Below are 16829 nucleotides of genomic sequence, written 5' to 3' on the forward strand. Positions count from 1 at the left end.
AGTTTGACCTCTTGACCCTTTGGACAAACTCTGTATCACATATGTTACCTGAGAAAAAGTAAATAAGAAACCTATCTCTTGATCAGCAGCTGTTTTTCCCTCCTGACCTCTTGATGTAAACTACTCTGAGTGCTTTCAGTAAACCTTATGTAGATTCCTAATCAATACTTGGCCCAGCCCTCACACAAAGGTTTATCAATGCAGGTCCATTAGCACTCAAAGCGCTCAATGGCCACTTCCCAAAACAACGACAGTACAGTGAGCTATTTGCTGAATGTAGGGAAAGCATCAACGTCCGTATAACCGTAACGTGAATTCAGTGTGTTCATGTATAAATCAAGTGTTATTCATGCCCACCCCGCTCTTCTGGTTACAACAGCTCAGCAGTATTACGATTGATCTGTTCTAATGGACGGCAGATAGTATCAGCCTCGTGTAATCTAACAACAACCTCTGAGCCCCGACTGGGCTGGGATTATAAAGGAGGGGAGGATGGTGGGGATGTGATGCAGTCGTGTGTGTTTTCAGCAGATCTGAACATAAACTGGTCGGGTTAACAGATTCGAGGTGATGATGGCGGGGTGTGTGGGTGAGAAGGTGGTGATGGTGGCAGGAGGACGGGTGTGATGATGCCCTCTGGGTGGGTGAAAGCCAGAACACCCAGCTGTCAAGGCTATAATGTGGATTAGTGAGGAGCGTAAGTGTGGTTGCCTTCTTTTGTCCACTTTCAGCAATCTGATTTCACCACAACCTTTGTCAACCGATAATCGTGTTGCTGTGACCAGTCATCTCAGTGTGTAAAATCTAAATTCATAGATAAATGATATATTGCACATTAACACTTTTCTCACAAGTAAAAGAGTCCACACAATGTTTCCCTCAGCCTCCAGCATACCTAAAGCAGTGCTGACAATGTGCAGCTCTGTTGAACTGATGGTCTATTTCAATGCTGGTGTCAGTGTCAGCCATTGATTTTCACAGTCCAGGAGACAGTGGTTTTGTCTGTTAACGCACAGCTCTGCTAATTGAAGCAGGCTAAGTGTTTGCAGCCGTTGTTGATGGTGCCTGTGTCAGCAGAGACTTTCATTTTACAACCAACAACCACAAAGAGCCGTGGGACCTGCTGATGCGGAGCACGACTGTGGAGCAGTGCATTTTAACTGGCAGTTAATCGACTGATTATGCAAATGCCACGGCTTCAACCTGCATTCTATCCAGAGCCCTGACAGGGTATTTTTATTTCCACTTGAGCGTGTTTTTTCCACAGTGGGTGGTAAGTGTATGGAGTGCACGTAAACAGTGTGGGCAGGCTGTAAAAGCACTGTGAAACAGTGGGGAGGAGGAAGGTTTTCTGCTTACAAGACAGGGTGGAGGACACAGGAGAGACACAGGACGTAGCGGGGTGATGGAGAAACATGGACAAAGGAGTAATTTATTGGGAAATGTGCTTATTTACCTTCTTGCTGAGAGTTAGATGAGAAGATTGATACCACTCTCCAACCTATACAGCAAATACGAATCTTGAGCCAGCGGCCGATTAGCTTAGCTTAGCACAAAGACTGGAAGCAGGTGAAAACAGCTAGCACTACACCCGGCAAAGAAATTATTCTAGCGAGTATCTCCCCCTAAAACCAGAACTTGTTTTACCTCTCTATTTGTGTTTTGATTAAGTGTAAGTAAGTGGTAAACTTAAAAAGGTGCTGGTTAGTGGACTTTTGAAACTTTGGACAGGACCAAGCTAGTCGTATACCGAGGCTTTGTCCCGGCCATCAGTGTGTGATACTGCCACAATACTGCACCGGGCTTTCTATTAACTACAATGTAAACCCATCAGCAGCAACAGAAAATGTAGTTACTGTCAATTGATAATCAATATTCAGTGGGTTGTGATGCAATCAATTAGACTAAAACACAACAAAGATGCATGTGAACTCACACACCATAAACACAGATCCATTGAAAACACGTCTGCTTCTTCAGACCTTCTTCGTTCTGTCAGCCATCCAATCAGGTTAAGGATAATGGTTATAATGAGCCACAGACTGCAGCCACACAGTACCACTAATCTCCCCGGTACCCCTCAATGTCATGACAGCAACCATTCAAAATAGTTAGAGTCTTCCAAAAGTGGAAGGGAAAACACCACAGGACCTCCTCCCCTCAGCCTCAGTGTGGTGTGGGAGGAAACCACACATCAGGAATTCTTTATCCTCCAGTGTTGTCTTTTGACCGAACGTTACTACAGCGTGGACAAATACAGATTTTCAGTAAAAAAAATATTCATAGGTGAGAATCAAACTGATTCTTCTTGAAACAATGACAGAAGATTGGAGTTAGAAATATAAAACCCACCGAGCAGAGGAGTGTAACGTCCAGTCTTTTTTGTGAGACGGTGAGCTGTTACAGAGTGAGTCACACTCTAGTTTTCATTTCATGGTTCAGTATTGAGTGGATAAAGAAGCCTGGGCTAAAAAGGGAGAGTATGAGCTCACTAAGTTGAACTTTATTGAAGCAGATGAAATAAAATTTGATGTGGATTTTGTGAACATTGACCGAGGGATTCCAAATTTCAGCTTCTTCATGGTCTGTGACTTCAGTAGACTTGAGGAAAATCTGACACGACTACAGCAATTATATGAAGAATGCAATAAAGTGTGGGGGGTAAAAGAGACAATACATACAGAACATTATATTGGCCCACTCAGAGCATTTGAGGTTTACCAGTTTAGTCCCATTTAGTGAAAACCAAGCTAAGAATAGGGGCAACTTATTTTAAATACTCAGTAAGTCCCTTGTTTCTAGAATAACTCATAACTCCATGGTCAAAAAACGTCTTAGGTCCTACCTTAAACCTGCAATAACGTTTTGGCCACTTGGGGGCAGCAAAAAGAAGTTTAACGCATCATCGGCATATCACCTCCTTTTAAGTTGATATGGTGTGTGTGATGTGTTAACATTTTTGGAGCATAGACTGTATATAAGAAGTGGACTTAGTCACCGTGACGTCACCCATTGGTTTGTGGACTACGGTTTTGAAGACTCGATTTTGGCATTTTGGACATCACCATCTTGTTTTTTTGCAACCAGAAGTGACACGAGAGGGTGGAGTTAAGTACAACCGACATATGACATTTTTAGGCGACCAAAAATGTTGTAATTAATATTCATGAACAGAAAACACACTGTGAAAGGGTTAAAGTTGTAAGACGGAAACACGGACAATACCAAGACCGGACAACGCCGTAGTAGCGACCTGTCAATCACAAGGTAGCTAAAGCATACCCTGCTTTATAGTCTATTTCACTCTAAATGGGACCATAATTTACTTGAAGAAGACTTGAAACTAGCGATTGAGAGCATAAACTTTACAATGTTTACTGAGGTAATAAATCAAGTGAGAAGTAGGCTCATTTTCTCATAGCCTTCTATGCAATCAGACTTCTTTTTGCAACCAGAGGCGTCGCCCCCTGCTGGTCATTAAAAAGAATGCAATTTCAAAGCACTTCCTCATCGGCTTCACTTTTCAGACCCACTAATCTGTAGTTTTATTTCTGGCTACCTCGGTTAAATATGCATTCTCTTTTAGCCCTGCTTTTGGTCCCTACCAACTCCAGAGGGAAATATTATGTCTCTTTAGCTGCTAAATGTTCCACTATGTTCACCAGCTAGTCTCTAATTGCGTTTGCTGTTTGGAGCTGAGCTGTTTCACTGGTAAAAACAAAGCCGAAAACAAAACTATGAGAGCAGCGAGAGTGAACCAAAACAGTAAAGTTGTGAGCCGGACAGCTAAACAATGAGCTGAAACTCGTTATAAAGCTCTGTAAAGCTGAGAGGAGCTACTAATTCAGGTGATAATTCTCTGTAGGTTCATCACTACGACGGACCCCTTTCACATTGCCATTTCATACATTGTATTATAAAAATAGCTGACCACCTTCTTGACTACTGGATCTCGCTTTTTGTTTTGTAGTATAATATGAAATTCTCTTTAAAAATTAACAGAATCATAATAACTGAATTCACAACTATATGCAACAACATACAGACAACAACAAAGTTATTTCTAGTCGATTATTTTCTGCGAAAACTGTGTGCAGATTAATAATATGAACACTCTTTTCTCTGTGCTACACTGTCATATTGTAGCTTCATGTTTTTAATCCCATCGTCTCTTCCTCCCCCTCACACCAACAACTACTTGGATCCTGTGACAGTTTGTTAGGACGTTCCCAGGCGGAGGAATGTGCCACGAGCGGGTTGCTACTGTCTCGTGTTTTTACTCCAGAGGTCCTGGGCTCTATGGGACGCTGAGGGAAACAAACAAAAGGGCAGAACAAGGCCGTGGTGTTCCCACCGGGTGACGTGATCTAACGTGGGTCAAGGTCAGCAGAGGCTAGGCCTTTTGGGAATAAATGTTGGGAGTTTCCAATGGCTACCCGAAGATTTTGCGGTGAAGTAACTCATAATATGGTTGAGGACGAAACCATCTGTTTTGTGTTAGCGTGACTGCGTGTACATGTGTGTGTGTGTGTGTTAGTGTCTCAGCAGGATTCCCCGGTTGCAGCATACTCAGCATGCCTTGTTGTCATTCAAGCCATTTTGTGTTCACTGCTCACTATTTGCAAGATGTAAACATATTTCATGGCAGATATCACTAGCGTCAGATGTCTCGGCAGGAAACTGACAGAGAGACAAGATACGGCTAATTAAAAAAACAAATATGGGAAAAAGATATGAAGCTGACAATTCAACCCAAGGTTATATCACTTCCAGTTTGTTTGAAGACTGAATGGAGTATTGATTGTGTAATCCCTGGCCAAAGAGTCAAGGCTCTTAGATTTATTCTTATTCCACTTGAGTGGTCGATATAAAATGCTGCAGGGATGATGTATTTTTATAGGCCAACCAGGAAATTAGCATCGCCCTGGGTTCCCTCGACAAAAAGCCAATGAGATTTTTCCATTTGGTTTTGGATTATTGCAGAAAATAATCTCTGTGGCAAACAAACATTTATGATACTAACACGTTTTGTTCAGCAAGATAATCTTCACACCATTTTTATGACTTTTGAAGTGTGCAATCGCCTAAAATAAAACGCTAACGTTAGGCTATAAATTAACTACATCACGGTCACATGAGCATGAGTATACAAAACGAGGCATGATGAAGTTTAGTAGTCTCATTTAGCCACTTATTAGCAACCACCGTTTTTAAATGGTAAATGGTAAATGGACTTGAATTAATATAGTGCTTTTCTAGTCTTTCGACCACTCAAAGCGCTTTACGCTACATGTCAGTTTTCACCCATTCAGACACACATTCATACACTGATGGCGGAGGCTGCCATGCAAGGTGCCAACTTTGCCCATCTGGATCTAATCTAAATACTCATTCACACACTGATGGCTATGCCTTCGGGAGCAATTTTGGGGTTAAGTGTCCTGCTCAAGGACACATCGACATGTGACCCGGAGCAGCCGGGGATCAAACCACCGACATTCCGACTGGTGGACGACCTGCTCTACCCTCTGAGCCACAGCCGACACGTGAAAACTACGAAATTCAGGAGTGGGGTAATTACTGATGTATTTTATATCGCAAAACATTAAAATCTCTTAAACTTCTGTTAACCACAGACCTTATTTCAGGCATCTAACTAAAAACCCATTGACTTCGAGATGAAGGACCGGAAATGATAAAATGCTAACTCATTTCCAGGTTTTAGGACTCATTCCTGCAGCACTCTATCATGTTGCGGTCCTTTTATTGTCAGATCAAACAAGGCTGTTCAAGAGTACAGTATAGAGGAGGCGTAGAGAGAATAGTTCAGCAAGGACAAAAATTGTATTATTAAACTTTTCTGAGCTGACTTCCCTCAGTATTTGTTATATTTATTTCAATATTAGTAGGGGAAAATGTGCCTTTATTAATCTTTTTCAATCTGAGACACACTTAGGTATACTAAACCTCATCAAACTAAATCATAGGAAAATGTGATACAGAAGTTAACCTGTACGCTTTCACTGAACTGTGTGTTATTTTAAATTAAATCCATAAGTGATGGGGTGTCTTGGTGGTCTCTTCTCTCATTTCCTGTCATCTCTACTGTTTGCTATCAAAATAAAGGCAGAAATGCCTTAAATTATACTTTTAAAAACTCCAGACTACAGGTGATGACTTGTGTATGGTTACTGTACTTGGAGAGAGTCAGCAAACATAATTAGCTGGATTGCAATTAATTAAAGCGTGAAAATAAACTAACAGACTGAGATTTATTTGATTTATTGAAACAAACCAAATACATTTTAGAAGTTTGGGATTGGAAAAATAAGAACTCCTGAATGAGTTGGTGAGTTCAGTTTATTTTAGATTTTTTTTCAACCCTACAATGTCTCATTTTTAATGTTGTGAATGAAGATATCCCTTTGCATGTTATGTTGTAAGTGTAGTATCTTTTTAGTGTGGGAGTTTTATGTCTGTATTTGAAAGGGAAATGAGGTGCAACAAAAAGTCCCCAGGAGGAAATGAGCTGAGGAGGCCATCCTAATATAGGCTCTGTTATGCATCTTAACCACTGTGATGCAACGGAAGTTTCCTGTTTCAAGCAAATGTTGTTTGTTCTCTTAATATATTTTAGTTTTTTGTTTTCATTCAGATCACAAGTGGTATCAAACCCTTCTCAATGCAACCAGTGCATTCAGCTGTGCAAGGGAGGTGCTTCGGGCCCGTATACACAACAAAAGTCCACACTAAAGTTTTCATTTATCTTACCTGATTAGAAGTGTGTGTGACTTATTGGTTTTGTTGCACCTCTATCATACTTATTTGTTTCATATAGTTGGGTTAGGAGTTAGGTCTAAGAGGCCAGAATAAGTCAAAACACCTGTGTGGGTGTGAAGGACCTTTAAGTGATATATGGGCTGTGTCTAAAAGTCACACCCTCACTCACTATTCCACATAAAACAGACACTCGTGAATCATCATTTTCCCACAATGTACCGGTCGCATCTGTGTTTTTTATAATATGAAACGAGTTGTCAACCCTCACGATACGATTTACCTCTCCCGGCTTCCTCCCGGGGTCACAGTTCTCACGTATATCTCCCGATTTATGGCAATTTTTCACACCTACTTTTCCTTTTCGTAATCTCAACATGTTTATGGCACTGTACAGCGTGCATAAGCCATAAGCCCTACTGTTTCCACCCCGACGGCAATAGAGCTACATGTGCCGTTATGGTGTGGCGCGGCGCAAGCCATTGGAAATATAGTAATGGGTTTCATAGGGCAGTGGTGCTGTTGTTGCATTGTGTTTGAAAGGACCTTCAGTGAGTGAGAGACAGAGAGAGAAATGGAGAATAGGAGAAAGAAGTACTCAAGCGGGGGCCAAAAAAGTATGAATGAATGAAAACTGATGAATATTAGCCTAGTTTATACCTAGAATTCACACAAGAGGGGCAAATTATTCATTTTTCTTTACCGAAGACTAAAAGTAAAATTTAAAAATGGCCTATTTAACATAAAATGTTGTTGTAGTGTACTTATTATTTTGTTATTTTTGTCATTTTGTCATTCTTTAAAAGTCACCAGAATGCAGGGAACAAAGTTTTCTGGGGGTGGACCCCAAGACCCCCGCTTTGGTTTTGAAATCCTCCCTATTTTTGACGTCTCAAGGTTGACAAGTATGGGTCAGGTTGATGGCTCCAACAAACACAGGACGTTTGAAGTTTGATTAACTGATCCAGTAAATGTCTAAAATGTAAGGTTTTCTTCAAGACAGGACAATGATTTTGTTGAAATCAAATATGAAATCCCTTATTTCAGGTTCTTGTTTTTTTTACTTATAAAGTAGTTTGGTTTAAAGATCTGAAAATGATATCTGACATGACCACACCTACAGCGCAGTATGTAGTTTAAGGGCTGTATGGGTCTCTGGAGAGCAGTGATCGGAGTTTTCCAGTAATGCATTAAAGAATGCAACACACCATACAGAGATCCTCTTCTGTACTGCTGACACAGCTCACACACACACATACACCCACACACACACACACACATACATGCAAGAATACATATGCTCCCTCTTTTGTGCACACATAAACATAAAAACACATTGCAAAGACAAATGCATCCATAATTATATGGATCCATATCTGCACTTAAGTGTATTCGACTCCTGTGACATTCCCTCGGCGCTACTTCATCTGTGGGTCAAATGAACTGTAAAAATATCCAAGTAATTGTCTAAAAGGGCTGTACTGTACATGTTCAAAGAGAAAATAGGCCCTTGGCTTAAAACCTACTTTGGTTGTTCAAAGATCAAAGGAATATTTCCAGTCATAAAACAGGGAACAAGTGCACGGGAGCCTGGGGTGTCGCGGTGCCACATGCCTGACGTGGACCTCAAACCAATTAGGCCTTAATTGAGTGTCAGAGAGAAAGGGGGCCATTCAGCTGAGCCTCTTTCACCCTGTTAGCCAGAGACAAGCATGCTTTGTGACACATGTACTGACTGATCTGGAGGCATTTCATCCATCCGACCCACTTACGGAAAAGGCTGCCCCAGGTCCCTTTCAAAGGCTCATGTGCATCTCACGTTTCCTCCCACAAACAAGTGGACAAATGGGTTTTGCCATGCAAATGACTGGGTTAATGGTTTTGGTTTGTGCCCTGTAAATATGTAGGGTAATGGTTCTCCTTCCTTCCTGCGAGCAAGCAGAATAATGGGTCACAATCGACAAGGAAGAGCTCTTTGATGGCATCTTTCAATACCAACAGCGTGGAAAGCATGTATGTCACCATCAAGCTCGAGTGACCCAGTTGTTCTGTCTCCAAACAACAGCAAACAACACTGGATAAATGTTGTTTGAGGTAACATGGTGGTCTTTAATTAGTGGGTTGAACATAACTGCAGAATATAGGCTGCTTTACTGTACTCAGATAATAATTTGTGTCCGTTTGTGAGAGGGGAAAAAGATGGGCAGAGGTGTGAATTGGACATTTATACCAAATTCATGTGGGTTTACAGATGTTTAGCAACCAATTCAGCTGCTGTTAGATAGCAAATATATAAGAAATGAAAATGTATACATCCGAGACATATGGCAAGTTCAGTGTAATTTCAATTCATGGATGGATGTGTTGATATCAACTGTATTTACTTAGAAATTAGTTAAAGCAATCCATAAATGCTAAAGAGATGATACAGAAAATGAGGCTTAAAGACACATTGAATTCACTATTTTGGGTTAAAGGTGCTAAACACAAGATTGGGAGCATTTCTATTGCCTTTATACGGCTCTCAACATGGCGAAAGCTGAGCCAGCGGCTCATAGCTAACGGTGCTAACAACGCTAACAGCAAAAACAACAACAACAGTGCTGACAGAGTTAACAGTGTTCTAGTCTACCGTGACGGCGCCGTCCTGCTGTAACCACCGTATGAGCAAAGTGCAGAGCCCCGGCCGTAAGCTAGCCAGTCGGGCACACTCACATGCACAAACATGCACTAAAACTCTAAAGTTAAAGTAACACAACAGATGCAAATTAACACAAAATATGATTTACTTATGCACTATGATATAGGCTATGCCACCCTGAAGAAGGGAAGATGGCATTATAGTGTAAACGCTTGTCGAATAAAGCATGGTATATAGGAGAAGGGTTCAAAACAGACCAAACATCAAAGTGGACCAAATCTTACAAATCTCTTTTTCTTTGTCCATCGCCTGATTTGTAAAACGAAAAGCTCCAGACTATTTATGGAGTCGCATCACTGGAAAATTCTTGCTCTGAAATGAAATATCGCTAGGTGTCTGGTGATACTACCAATCATCCAACAGGCATCAAATAGGTCATATATTTACAAACCTGTCTGACAGAAATGGGGTGCGAGGGCAATATGCATGTCTTCCCAAAACCTCTCAGAGGCCTCCAGCACAGAAAAGGGCCCCAAGAGAGGGTCCCAAGGGTCAGCACAGCTTCTGTCTACATGTTTTATTTCCTCTCTGTTTGCTCTGCTCTGTTCCACCTGCTGCTCCAGATACTTTTACCTCATACATATTTTCCACTGTGGCTTCTTTCATATTTTTCATTCATTGCTCTCTGTTTTTCCTTTCTTTGTCTCTCCTTCTCCTCATGAATGTTGATGACATCGATTTCCCTATGACTGAGCTGCAGTTGAGCTAAGATTACAGATTACAGGGAGAGAGAGAGAGAGAGGCTTTACATTCCCAGAGAACCCAAATCTATCCAACTTGCAGTGTTGCTGTGATGCCTGGCAACCAAACCAAGTTTCTCTTTTCTTACCCTCTGTTTGCTGAAAGAGGGAGCACAGCCAAATGCCGCGTGCAGCTCCAAACCAGCTAAGGCACATTTTCCTCATTTTCCTTTGCGGCCGTGGAGTTTTGCAGTGAACTTGCCACAATCTGACCTTTACCCCAGATGTTAAGGCCTTCAAAGCCAACGTGGATAAACATCAGTAGCTAAAGCCCTTCACGATGCTGCACGAATTAATGCCAGGCGATCAATGAAGGATTTACAACGTCAAGCTGCTAAATCTTCCTCCTGATTCATATTAACGGGGTCGATGGCAAGAGCCAGAGCATGAACAGTGACGTCAGGACACAGACACATACAAGTCTTTTGGGTCAATTTGTCAGTTTGCTGATTGCCAGGTTGATAAAAATGTATTGTGCAAAATTCCCCAGTGAATGCAAGAATGTCACTATGTAGCATAGTGACAGTAGTTTGTCATAAACAGGCTAAAGTTTTTATGAAGCGCCAGCCGAGAGAAACATTTTATTTATTTTTATCCCACTGAGTGATTTCAGCACATACGGTTTGGTTTACACAAATTCATTCAGTGGACAGAGTTTATGTAAATTAAATTTGATGTTGTATGTTAACTTGATGTTGCATTTTATCCAGCACTGATGGATGTTTTCTTACTGTTGTGGATCACCACAGCTAACCAGTGACAACCCCTCCTGGGCTGCTGATTCCACCTTGATCTTTCTTAAAGGACTGTACCAGTGTGTGTAGGATTAAGGGTGATTTATTGGCCGAAATGGAATATAATATTCATAACCATGTTTTCATTAGTGTATAAAATAGACCGTATATACTGTATAGATGGACGACGCGTCTCAACTTCCTCCCACTGTACAGAGAAATTAACACTTGATCATACATCAGCATGATAAGAATTACCTAAAATGACCATGATGACATCTTTGGAAAATTGGGTTTTATGTATACTTTGACTTTTTAGTTTGGCCCATGTCCCATCTGCTAACATGGAAGAGGCAGGACCTATACTGGAGCTATCGAGATGTTTGGCTTCACTTTTGGGGAGCTGTCATGTTGTCCATCTTTATATACAGTGTATGATCCAAATACATAAATCAAGGTAAAATGGTTAATTCTGATGTGATTGGTTGTATATAGGCTAAAAATGCTTTAAAGCCAAGGTTTTACCTGTAACCTCGCAGCCACCAAAGCAGAGCTGTGGATCAGCATTCCCTTTCTTCTCCTCTTCCAGACTGTCCTCTTTGCCTCCTCAGTTGTTTTCTCCTCCTTTTTCCACCTTCTTCATCCACAACCCAGAGGTGATTCAATCACATCCAGACTAAAAAAGCATCAAGCTCAGGGATAAATCAGTCAGGAGATGTAGGTTTGTTTTTGAAGAAAGTTGCAACACCAGACAGATGTTTCCTGGGAGGTGAGGAAGCTTTCCGTGGAATGCACTGCTATTTCCAGATGGATAGATCCAGGCGGAGACGGGGAAGAGGACCTGGGGAGAGAGAAAGATGGGAAAATTAATGAAATTAAATTCTTACAGTCATGCATACATTTATGTATGATGCCATTACACATATTTCTGATTGATTAATCAGCATTTGTTTTCACTGTCATTTCTAAAATGTATATACATTGTGTCATATTTCTACTTTTGCAACAATGGCTATTATTCACAGTTTTCAGTCACATGAACACTATGAATACATTCATGCAAACAGAGCATGTTTGACTGTTTCACAGCCTCATATGGATTATTTGACATGACAAAACCAGTTTTTACTTAAGATAACATCACATATGACCACTAAGAAATATTATTTTGTGAAAAATAGGAGTTCTGTGTAAACATTTCACAGTTATGTTCTTCCCTTATTAGGATTTTAAAGCTTCTATAGTATAAACCTCTTAGGGTCATGGCTTTGTACATTTCGACAGCTCTTCAAAGAGAACATTTAAGTCAATATGCATAATCTTATTTTTTCATCAGAGTCAGTCTTTCCGCACTAATGACCAAAAGCTCAATCTTAAGAACAAGATTACTGCATTTCAAAGATACTTCGTTTGTTTACGCCACCTCACTGGCAAAGTGTTTGGTTGAAGCTCAATCTTTTCCCCGGTCATGCTAATTTGTCACAGCTGAGAGATCAGCAGAGCACCAAAGAACTTTCACATGTGCAGCATTTCTCCTGCAGGCCATCTTATCTCACGACCCTGTGGTAAGCTGCTAAGTTTGCAGAGCAGAAAGTAGGTATTGAGGTCTGCTGCTGCTGGGGGGCTTCTGGGGGAATCTGGGTCACTTGACCAGACATAGCATCACTTTGGAAGCTGGGTTTTTGATTTTAGATCTTTTTGATCATGAGTGGGATCTCATTTTGTCCACCTGTCTGATGGCTTTTAGGCTCCTTGAAGTCATTATCACCTTATACAGAAGACCTCTCAGCACGTAAAATATAATCCTGAGCTCCCAAACTATAACCATAACCATAAACACAACTTCTCACCCCTTCTGCTGTGTTTCCATCTCTCTGTTACCATATCTAACCCTACTGTAGCATGGCATCACGCCTCTGTGCTTTCAAACCTCTCTTTGCCAAAGCCAGCAGCTCTCTGCAACAGCATGTCCTTCTATGGCAAATACAAGAGACCCAGCACAGAGGGCCTTTAAGGATACAGCTCCCTTCACATCACTGAGTTACTGAGTCCCATAAGTGGTGCTTTTCTGTCTCCTTGTGGCTGCAAAATGCAAATACATCTGTATGACATTCTGAATGATCACAGATGGATTTATAATCCTACACTGGTATAATGTCATGTGAAATATATGGGCCTGTTTCTCTGGTTCAGTTTGGTGTAATATTATTCAGTAATTGCCACTGCAATAAAAGTAAAGTATAACTTAAAATCACGTTCTCTGTCTAATGCAAAAGCAATCGAATATAAATGCCTACATAAAGCCGCAGTGGGAATTGGTTCTACAATGTACACTATAGTTGGAACATCTACATATTTGTTTTGTTTTTACTGTGATTGTTATTCATAACTCCTAATGACTGGCTAATGCTGATGTATTTGCTTCATGCAGCCACAAGGTGACAGCATATCACTGCAGTTCAGGAGAGTGCTATAGCTCAAGAGTATGCATGCTTTTCTGAATGTATTTAGCTACTTATTCAATGTTTCAATGTTTTATGATGATGAACATATCACCAAATACCATTTTCAACCTGGACAGTTCTTCAAGGTTTCAAATGGTCAAACAGAGAAAACACAGGTCTGACCCTTTTTATATATCAATTTACATTTTAAATGTATTATAATATAAATAAATAATTGGTCCCTGATATTGTTAGCTAAAAAGTGTTTAGTGAGTTTCACTACAATTTAAAATTTTAATAACAAATAAGTGCGGTCGGACTGTAACAGGGTAACGGGAGAAAAGTGTATTTCTCTTTTTCTTTCTTTGTTCATTTGTTACCTCAATGCAGAAGAAGGTGGTGCCCTAGACGACCGCTATATGGCCTACAGTATGCCTTAAGCCGGCCCAGATAACTGTATAAACTGGGGAAAAAAAGTTCGGAAACTTGTGTTTGGTCGATTATTTTTTCTTTTGTTACAATGCTAATTGGCATTGTATTGTATATAAAATGATTTAAGAGACGATGGATTATTAACAGGATATTATCATATGTGTATTATTTATTAACATGATATCAATATTTCAGTTTTAAATGCACCGATTATCGTCACTACCGGTATATCACCATAGTATATCGTGACAGCCCTATGGGGGGCTGTTTTCAAACTTCATGCAACAGTATATATCCAGGCCTAAATTAAGAAATTAAACATAAAATGTATTTCAATATCTTTCTTTTGATATTGTATGTCTTTTGCGTTAATAAACACATTTGTTTCTTGGAGTTTTCAGTTGTTTTATTTGTGAAACCTTGGGGAGGTAATCCCTGCATGACACTTGTTGTCTCCTATGGTTATCTCCATCTCCCACTTGTTGTCCCTGGTTACTGTTGCTAGGCCTTTGAAGCTTTCTCACCTGCCATGTCAATATTATGGTGTTTTCAACAAAATCAGTAAGAGATATTCCCACAGAAATAAAATAGGATATATATTCTATTTCTATGGATATTACAAAAGGAAACAATGGCAGATTTCTGGAATAATGGTTCTGAAATGTCAGAGAGAAGTAGACAGAAAAGGACTACAATATGCATTTGAGAGCTACATTCATAGTATAGGATCATCATTATGAATGAAGAGGCCATTAAAATCAAGGGGAAATCTCACCAGCGGCCCCAATGCAAGCGTAGACACCCCAAGATATGACAACTCACCTTAAGGAACAAACATAAACAGGAACAACAACCAGCACTGCTCCCAGTAGACCACATACACACCAAAAAAACTGATAATAACCTGATATTTTCAGGTGAAATTTCATTCATTCATTCATTCATTTCATTCTCACTGTGCAATATCATTTTCCACTTGTGCAATTTTGTTAATAGTCTGTTTATTGTCAATACTGTATATACTGCTCCTATTTTTATACTTCCTTCTTATTAAATGGTTCTTCTTTTGTTTCACTTTGTTTAGCTCTTTTTTTTACTGTGTTAGCTGATACATCTTGTTTCTTGCACTATCCCCTTTGCTGCTGTACACTGCAAATGTCCCCACTGCGGGACTAATAAAGGAATATCTTATCTTATCGTATCTTATCTTATGTTCCTGCACAGCAGCAGCAGTATAAGTCAATTTAATGTTTGTTTTAAGTTATTAGTTAAGTTAGTTTGGACTCCATATAGCTTTCATTATCTAATATAAAACTAAAATTATCCCGCTTTTCCATTTGTTTGCTGGCACATGGTGGGCTTGATCAATACACACTGGATCTCACACATTAACAACAACGTTAGCATGTTTACTAGCGCGCTAAGCTAGCTAGCATTATTAGCATCTTACCTTAGAGCAAACAAAGGAGTTTTTTATGATTTTTGATGGATTCAGCTGCTAGTGAGGTCTTCCATATTTTAGTCCATATCCGACATCGCTTCTGTTGCTTTTTTGGCTTCGGAAAAAGGAAAAAAATACGTTTCTCCCCTCTAAACTTTGAGGATATCTGCTGTAGGATATGACAGGTTCAATACGCACCACTGACAACTTCCTCCTGCGCCTAGTTACGGTTGCTAACGTAGGATTGGTCAGTGGCCGTTCTGGGGCGGGGCTTAGCGAAGGGTCAATTAGGACACACCCCCTGAATAAAGGTACAAAAAGGGTCAGCCAGTTCTGTTAAAGGGACTGTTTGTAAGAATCAGAAATGTTTGTTAACAGCGACATCTGTGGCCTTTAAGTCAACGAAAGTCAGCGTCCTGCTCGTGCTTGCTCGCTCTAAATAGACATGAACGAGCATCGCTCAAAACAGTGAGGCGACACACACCACAATATCACTCTATATTTCACCTGCTTGGTAGTAAGGTTAGCTGACCAGACGGAGGTCTCTCCATGAATCAATGCTGATCCTATTGTTGGCTTTTCCTGCTTCAGCCTCCCGACCGCCGTGGGTGGGAGACACTGGCCCCCGGTTTGAGATGATAACGTTTCTCGCTGCGGAGCCCCGTCACTTCACAAGACACGGAAAACCTCTGTTGGTCTGGAGGAGCTGCAGCAGTTATTTCTGCACAAACGTCCACTGTGCATTCACTAGATATTCTCAGAGCTAAACTAACTCTTCTGCAGTGTGTAGTGTGCGCACATGCACGTGAGGTGGAGCCAGCTGAGTGAAGGCAGGCAGAGGAGCAGAGTAGCAGAGTACAGCAGACTCCGGCCCTGGAGGCCAAAGCTACGGTCTCCCCCGCGTCCTCCGACCGCGGCCAACACTGTTTTGTAAGACGGGCTTCACTAGATAGAACTTTGCGGTTTTGGTGCTTCCGTGTAGTTTGTGTTGGTGTCTTGTCTGAACAACGTAGCCACACGTGAACGCGCATATGCGAGCACGCATGGGACACCGACCCGGGTGATTTATACATGTAAGAAGTTACAAACATTCCCTTTAATACATCCATGGGGTCAGCATGTGTTGTTCTTCATTTGAAATCCTGATAAAGACCTGCCAAGGTTGAAACTGGCCATTTTTCTTTTATGTATGTAAAATTACTGTGTAAGCCAATTAAGGCTTTATTTCCAGGAATGACGTATTTTTGTAGGCAAAACAGGAAGGTAGCATCGCCCTGGTTCCCTCGACAAAAAAAACAATGGGATTTTTCCATTGGCAGAAAATAAGCTTTGTGGCAAACACATGTTTATGATACTTACACGTTTTGTTCGGCAAGATAAAAAATGTTGTTCACAAATGAGGCGGACCAGCGTGATGACGTCTTGTAGTCTCATTTAGCCACTTTTTTAAGACACATTAAGGCTTCAAAATTCACAAGTGAGGTATTTATTGATGTATTTTATGCTGTAGAACAAAACGTTAAAATCTCTTCAGCTTGTGTTAACCACACTTTATTTCAG

At 40.7% G+C, this 16829-nt stretch overlaps 1 protein-coding gene across 6 annotated transcripts in view; it reads right to left on the reverse strand.

Annotated features, from left to right (window-relative positions):
* The window catches only part of ttc22 (tetratricopeptide repeat domain 22), a 49648-nt gene extending 34163 nt beyond the window's left edge, over positions 1-15485 (reverse strand). For 4 of the 6 annotated variants that reach the window (XM_037770416.1, XM_037770417.1, XM_037770419.1 and 1 more), the window contains exons 1-2: positions 15279-15485; positions 11478-11746 (exon numbers count right to left, since the gene is read on the reverse strand). The gene's annotated coding sequence lies outside the window, so the exon portion shown is untranslated. Of the gene's footprint in view, positions 1-11477; positions 11794-15278 lie in introns of all 6 variants that reach the window. The other 2 variants (XM_037770421.1, XM_037770420.1) reach the window with 2 other exon arrangements.
* Positions 15486-16829: the final 1344 nt, after the last annotated feature.

This window comes from Sebastes umbrosus, chromosome 5 (assembly GCF_015220745.1).
Source record: "Sebastes umbrosus isolate fSebUmb1 chromosome 5, fSebUmb1.pri, whole genome shotgun sequence".
Classification (NCBI taxonomy): domain Eukaryota; kingdom Metazoa; phylum Chordata; class Actinopteri; order Perciformes; family Sebastidae; genus Sebastes; species Sebastes umbrosus.